Genomic DNA, 8269 nt, shown 5'->3' with positions numbered 1-8269 from the left:
ACTAGACTAATAGACTAGACTATAGACAGAACTAGAGACTAGACTATAGACTAGACCTATAGACTAGACTATGAGACCTAAGACCTATAGACTAACTAGACAGACTAGACTAGAACCTATAGACTAGACTATAGACTAGACTATAGACTAAGACCTATAGACTAGACTATAGAACTAAGACTATAGACGAGACTATAGACTAGACTATAGACTAGACTACTAGAACTAGAGACTAGAACTATAGACGAGACTATAGACTAGACCGATAGACTAGACTATAGACTAGACTATAGACTAGACTTAATAGACTAGAAGCTATAGACGAGACTATAGACTAGACTAATAGACTAGACTATAGACTAGACTATAGACTAGACTATAGACTAAGACTATAGACTAGACTGACTATAAGACTAGACTATAGACTAGACTATAGACTAGACTAGAGACAGACTTAGACTAAGACTATCGACTGATACTAGAACAACTAGTAGACTAGACGATAGACTAAGACTATAGACCTAGACGATATCTAGACTATAGACTAAACTATAGACTAGACTTATAGACTAGACTATAGAGCGAGACTATAGACTTAGACTAGAGACTAGACTATAGACTAGACTAATAGACGAGACATAGACTAGACTCTAGACTAGACTATAGACGTTAGACTAATAGACTAAAGACTATAGACTAGACTATAGACTAGACATAGAGACTAGGACTATAGACTAGGGACTAAGACTATAGACTAGACTATAGACTAGACTATAGGACTAGACTATAGACTAGACTATCGACCTAGACTAGTCAGGACTAGACTATAGACTAGGACTATGAGACTTAGGACTATTAGACTAGACTACTATAGAACTAGACTATAAGACTAGACATAGACTATAGACCTAGACTATAGACTAGACTATAGACTAGACTATAGACTTAGGACTATAGACTAGACTATAGGACTAGACTATAGACTAGACTTATAGACTAGGACTATTAGACTAGCTATAGACTAGACTAAGACTAGACTATAGACTAGACTATAGACTAGACTATAGACTAGACGTAAGACTATATATCCGGGCTTTTCTTGTATATGAAGCAAAGATTTTTATAAAGTTTTCTGTTTTCCTCAACCTATGTAATTTCTGAAAATTCATTTATTTTTATTGTTGTCAAGTTGTTATAATACTAATAACAACAAGATAATAAGTAATAAAAAGTTGTGAAAGGTATTTTATCAACTATATAATCTTATCAAATCCTATATAAACTTATCTAATCTAATCCGTAAAATCTAAAAAAGATAATAAAAATACATATGTAAATCGAACAGAAAAAAATCTCATAATTTCCAATATTTTAACAGAATTTTATAAAGAATCTTAAAAATTCCAATATTAAGAAAACATAACTAAGAAACCAATGTAATACAAAAACAATTGAAACAACTACCGGAATGATAATTAAAAAATTAAAACTTATTTCCGAACTAATTTTGACTGACCTCTACAAACTCAATGAATCATTAGTGACGTCATGTTCAAATAATTAAAAATTTCGTCGGAAATGAAGAAAAGAAATCAAACAAATCAGCATGATTGTTTAACTAACAATTTAAGAAATTTCCAGATAATATTTTTTAAAATGACACGGCACTATTATGAAAAATTTAATATAAACAAACTAAAATAGAAATACTAGACAATTACAAAACACAAACAATTAATTGCAAAAATAAAAGTCAACAGAAAACAAATGCATTTGCAACCTTTAAGAGTAGAAAACACAGGTGAATAGAAAGAAGTAAATTATACAGAATGCAATTATAAAAAACTATTTTAATAACACAACATCAACAACGTACCATCATCATTATTAATATCATTCTCTTGTTCTTCCGACTCAACTTGTTCCTCATTTTCGATTTCATTATTAATTTCTGACTCTTCATCACTCATGGTACGTTTTAAACGTATGTCAAGATAATCAGATTGATAAACGGAACGACGTTTATCTTTTGAATTTTTAGCTTCAGATGCAGGTAAAAATACAAAATAATTCATAGGAATTGCAAGTAGTAAAAGAAAAAATACAAATAACTCTTACTTGTTAGAACGTTAAAAGGAAACTATTTCGATTTATGAAGTTATTATCCTTGGATATGACTTTTCAACTGCTTAATGAAGTAAGTTTCTAACACAATTTGTAAGAAAATCAAATATATATAAATCAAATATATAAACATTAGTGTTAATCTTGATATTTTATAAAAACACCCACCTCTTAATAGAAAAAAAAAAACAATTGTAGTAGAAAAATCGATTCAAGTTGTTTTAGTTTTTAACGCCTTTTACTTGTATTTACTTTATTTACATTATCAGAGATTGTTTATGCAATTGAGGAGATAAGTTTTTTTCTTTTTAATTTTGATTGGAGCACAATACACTTTCTGTTGTAAGATTTTTTTAAATTTTATTTTTCTCTTATTAACACCGCTGTTTAGTTTATAATGTTTCGTTTATGTCTGTCATTTACCGAAATATTCAATTGTAATTGACTTTGTATTGAAAGTTTTGACATTGCAGTGCGTCCATAGCAACGGGTTTTAACAATAGTTAAACAAACATAAATTATAAATTAAAAAAGTAATATTGCGAGAGTCCTCTCATTAGCGTTATATTATTTATTCATTTTAAAAATAAAATTATTTTTAGTAATTATTTATTACATACAGCTGGCTAAATAGCAGGTTCAATGAGAAAATGTACAAATTGTATGGGAAATAATTCTAAAAATATTCTAACAACGATAGATTTGTTAGCTAAACTCTTAAGTAATAAGACATGCTTGTGAATTGTTATGCAAGTTATGAAAAGGCAGGTCCAAGTGGATCTTCAACATATCGAAGTTGCAGCTTCAAGGAAAATGAGAACTTAAGGCAAAGTGCTCCAGAATTTATTATGCAAAAAGTGGAGGGAAAGTAGATTGTTTTGATCAAAATCTATGTGTAGTAGAACCTTTGAACGTAGTTGAATCAATCAATCAAAGAAAGCAAACAGAAATTATAGACCGACTTCCCAGTTAGAATACATTTAGGAAGTATTGTTACCACAGAGCCTACAGAATGTTTTGGTTAGCTAGATAGATCTGGGGAATCTGGTAAAGCCGAAAATATGGGTCTAAAACAAGATAATTTGGTTTCCTTCATTCCAAAATTTACCAACGCCTATCACCTATTACGGATTGTGTGAGGCATGTTTTTTTTTGTAAGGTTCTAACTAATGAACTAACTAACTAACTAACTAACTAACTAACTAACTAACTAACTAACTAACTAACTAACTAACTAACTAACTAACTAACTAACTAACTAACTAACTAACTAATAACTAACTAACTAACTAACTAACTACTAACTAACTAACTAACTAACTAACTAACTAACTAACTAACTAACTAACTAACTAACTAACTAACTAACTAACTAACTAACTAACTAACTAACTAACTAACTAACTAACTAACTAACTACTAACTAACTAACTAACTAACTAACTAACTAACTAACTAACTAACTAACTAACTAACTAACTAACTAACTAACTAACTACTAACTAACTAACTAACTAACTAACTAACTAACTAACTAACTAACTAACTAACTAACTAACTAACTAACTAACTAACTAACTAACTAACTAACTAACTAACTAACTAACTAACTAACTAACTAACTAACTAACTAACTAACTAACTAACTAACTAACTAACTAACTAACTACTAACTAACTAACTAACTAACTAACTAACTACTAACTAACTACTAACTACTAACTAACTACTAACTAACTAACTAACTAACTAACTAACTAACTACTAACTAACTAACTAACTAACTAACTAACTACTAACTAACTAACTAACTAACTAACTAACTACTAACTAACTAACTAACTAACTAACTAACTAACTAACTAACTAACTAACTAACTAACTACTAACTAACTAACTAACTAACTAACTAGCTAGCTATCTAATTTTTCTCCACATCCGCCTGTCCGACTTGCTGTTCATGCTGAATTAAATAATAATCGGGATAGAGCCTCAATTGACCTCACCTTCCACACTAAGCCTAATGACTTGAAATGTCCAAAACAATCAATCATTCCAATAGTATTATTTGTTTTCATTGTGAACAAAAAAACATTTTACCGCCAAAGTTTGAAAGCTTTGGGTTGATTGTCAGACAAAGAGATCAATCAATCTAGAAATACCAACTAATTAGTTTCCAACTATCTTACAGCGATGCCATAGGAATACCTTAGTCCAAGCAGATAAAAGAACACAATTATAAATGTTACCTTTATTTGGCCTATAGGGGGCTTTCATGCATGAAAAAAACTACTTTTTGGGATTATTTTTAGATTTGTCATACAATTCTATAATTTAAAAAATCATTAAAATGTAGAAATTTTCATGAGATTTTCCTCTTTAAATTAGGCAAAAGCAACAAGTAGTTTCTCTGGCAACCCTCTGTTTCCACATTAAATAGTTCAACAACACAAACAGCTGAGAATAAAAACTTTGAAACTGGAATGTTATTAAACTTCCAATAAGAATTTCATAAAACAGCAGAAATAATAATCATAGATAAGAAAGAAAACAAGACAATTATTTTTTCATATAAAATTGCAAAAAATCAAATTAAAATTGTACGTGTTGTTTGAAACAAGTTGACAGGCACAACCCAACCAACGGCAGTCAGGTTAGTTTGAAAGTAAATAAATACTACATAAAAAAAATTCTATTGTAAAACATAAGATAAGCAAAAATGGTGAAATCACGAAAAACAAATTCTAAAAGTAACAATGACTTGACAAAATTCGCGGCATGTTGTATAAAATAGATTTAATTTATGTGTAAAATTGTAAACAATTTTGGTGAAATTTTCAGCAGGTTCTTATATAATATTGCAAACTGTCTAAAATAATTGCCAATTCCAAAAACAAACGTATCCAAATAAAAACTTACGATTTTGTGTGGCGGCTCCCCTTTGTTGGCTCATAAAACGTTTGTTTGTGAAATTTGTACAGGATCTGCTACGTGAAGATGTTGAAACAATTGAACATTTAGAGGAACGTATAAATGTTATGCAGGCACGAGAATTCCATATCGTAAACATACTTAATTACTATTTATTTGTGTTTAATTATCGGGAAAAGTTATTAAATTTTAAATAATTTCACTTTTAACGCGTTTAATGCAAAATAATCTCCTTTTTTCGTACTTTATAAACTGACAAAACGTTTTGACATTTATACTCTGCAATGGAAGTCGGCTTGGAACGGGGGGATGAAATAATAAAAAAAAAAGAGCACGAAACAACAATGCATTGGAATGTTAAGTTAATATAAAAGAGAAAGAGAGAAATATTAACATAACGTTTCTAGCAAAAAAAAAGAGTACAAAATAAAATATGCAAAAAAGCAACAATTGTTAACAACTGTGATGCCAACTATTTGTAGCCAAAGGGTACTGTGAAGAAAAACGCTAAGAATTCATTAGGAAGACAAATTCAACATTTAAATCACTGTTCACTTAAAATTTGGACGTGAAGAAAACCCTTCGATATTTTTTTTGATTGAAATAATAGAATTTGAAGTTTGATATTAAAAAGAGGAGTAAATTAGTATTTATTTGATACTCCTTAGAATAAGTATTAAAGTACATATTAAACATCACAAAATGTTTTGAAAATTTCGTAATTTTCTATAAATTTTCGAGTCTTTTAAGAAATTATCCTCATAAAGCAGCAAATTCATTCCAAATTTTCAGACTAAATCTCTTTTTGAGTAATAAATTTAAATAAATTTTATAAAAAGTCGAATTTGGGGACAATTTAGCATAGAAGGTCGTTTGATTTTTTGCCTAGTGGCCTTCTTATCATTCAATCCATTAAATTTTTTTTAAAGTTTGAAAGATATGAAGCACCGCGAGATCAGTGCCCAATTTTGAGAAAAACTTCATGTTAATGTATTTTTATTGGATAAGGCAAATGGGCTTCAACGTCGTAGCGCTCATTTCCACATACACCGTAATCGGCATGAAATTTCATACATTTGCGCCGAAAACAACTTACTTTTTTCCGTACAAATGATGAAATTTCGTTTTCTGCACCGATTAGGGTATATGCCTGTAAAGCAAGTGGCTTCTCTGGCCTTAAGTATGCAACTTATCCAAAACAATTTACTCGCTATGGATTTCAACAACTCTGGAAGTTTTATAGTTATTAATAAAAGAACCATCTACATATTTGAAAGAAATGTTAATCGATTATATTCTTTGAAAAAAATAAGAAATGAAGCTCCTATATATAAAATATAAGCTTCAATTTTGTGCAAAAAGTTCATATTACTGGATATGGTATATGAACATCAATGTCGTACCCTGAATATCTTCGAGAATGTGGCCAAAGGTATGCAACATAATTCAACAACTTGCTATAGATCTCAACAGCTCCAGAAGTTTTGTTTACTAATATTTTAAAAGAAACTTGTATTTAGAACACACTTTAAGTTAATCAAGACAATTCTTCGAAACTCAGTAAGAACTCTTTCGTTTAGTATAATAAAGCCGGACCGTTGAGGCTTTTGTATACTAAATTTTAAAACCTAATAGACAGGAATGACAATAAAGTTTGAGGATTACAGAAGAATAAGTAGATTCTTCTTCAAGCATTCGAAAATGTATCACAATATTGCGAACTTGTCAGCTAAAAGTTTTGTCAATATAAACGTTCCCTTAAAATTAGCGAATATGAACTTAAGATAAAAAGTAACAATCTAGCGCGTTTTCAAAATATACGGATAATTTGAGCAAAGAAATCGAAAAAGCCACCCAGAACAATGGCCGCAATGTTTTCTTCGACACTGCAGAATCAAACAGACTAAAATGGAGGATTCAATTAATACTTTAGAAACTTATACTATGGAGCCCAATATGTTTGCTAAAGCTTCAAAAGTTAATGAAAATTCTGATTTCGAATACTGTAATTAAAAAACGCTGACAAAATGAATTTTGAAATATTAAAAAAACGCTAACTTGGCCACTCTGCAAATGGAAGAAATACCGACATATTTGTTTTTGCATTAATTTATTTTCTTTTCTATCAAAATTGTAAGATTTCTTGTAGTTTTTTTTAACAATAGATTTACAAAATTTATTTTGCTTATCTTTATGAATTAACAAAACACATTTAATTTCTTTATTATAATCTTTACTATTCTTTCAATTTCTTTTATTTCTTAGATAAGTTTATCAAAAGCTAGACACGTAATAGTTTTACTCCAAGCGTAACCCTCTAAAGAAAAAAAAGCCTACCAACAACCTATTGTTTCCATTCATCGTTTTCAACGTGTTTCAAAGCAACAAAAACAACTTTAATACGCGAAACTACAATTCTATTCAATTGAACTTTGGTAACAAAACGACCCGGAAATAATGAATTCTATTTTAATTACTGGTTGTAATCGTGGTCTTGGTCTAGGAATAGTTAAAGCTTTGGTTAAGCTGCCCAAGCCACCACAGCACTTATTTGCCACCTGCCGCAACAAGGATCAAGCCAAGGTAATGTTTTTAAATTTAAATAGAAAAATTACAAAAACTGTCTGGTACTTACTTATGGGTGCCATTTTTAGTTTTTGTTGTTCTTTTTCCTGTTGTTGTTGTAGTAAATGCAATTCTTCTTGTTGGTTATTTAAAACTTTTGCCAAATTTATAATAATTATCCAAACACTTAATAGTTTAACAATTATTTTCACACACTTTTTTTATTTTATTTGAAAGTAATTTTCACAATTTTCTATTTATTTCTTATAATTTCTATAACACTTTGTATTTTTAAAACACTTTTTCAATTAAATTCTTGTACTTCGTTCTTTCCTCGAGAAAACTTAGAAATGAAATAAGCGGCGTAGGTTTTTGCGTTTACTTTTAGCTTTTTTGTCACTTTTGGAATTCCCTTTTATCTTCTTTTTGTTCTCTTGAAAACAACTTTCCAATTACGCTCTCATTTTTCTATTTGTTTCCATTTGCAAAATGTCAATACATTCCAATTGGAAGTTTCATACAGGGTTGTATTTGCGAAAGGCAAAGATTTTGGCGATTTTTTGTAGATAAATAGGAATGTACAAAAACTAGCAAAAGTTTAATGAAAATTTTGCAAAACGAAACCCTATCCGAAGATAACTTTTCACAA

The 8269-nt window shown here is 29.4% G+C and overlaps 2 long non-coding RNA genes across 2 annotated transcripts; one reads left to right on the top strand and one right to left on the bottom strand.

The window, feature by feature from the left end:
• Positions 1 to 1882: 1882 nt before the first annotated feature.
• Positions 1883 to 2680, bottom strand: LOC119615670. Its single transcript, XR_005232465.1, has 3 exons — positions 2293 to 2680; positions 2119 to 2205; positions 1883 to 2041 (listed from the first exon to the last, which is right to left on the bottom strand). It is a non-coding gene; the product is annotated as an uncharacterized LOC119615670 (long non-coding RNA).
• Positions 2681 to 4578: 1898 nt separating this feature from the next.
• On the top strand, positions 4579 to 7376 carry LOC119615669. The gene is made up of 2 exons (XR_005232464.1): positions 4579 to 4777; positions 7321 to 7376. It is a non-coding gene; the product is annotated as an uncharacterized LOC119615669 (long non-coding RNA).
• The last annotated feature ends 893 nt before the right edge of the window (positions 7377 to 8269 follow it).

The sequence above is a fragment of the Lucilia sericata genome, unplaced genomic scaffold (assembly GCF_015586225.1).
Source record: "Lucilia sericata isolate MDLA Ls3-8-SP2 unplaced genomic scaffold, ASM1558622v1 Contig006790F_arrow, whole genome shotgun sequence".
NCBI classification, from domain to species: Eukaryota; Metazoa; Arthropoda; class Insecta; order Diptera; family Calliphoridae; genus Lucilia; species Lucilia sericata.
The sequence above is the reverse complement of the archived record's forward strand: the minus strand, read 5'-3'. Positions and strand labels throughout refer to the sequence as shown.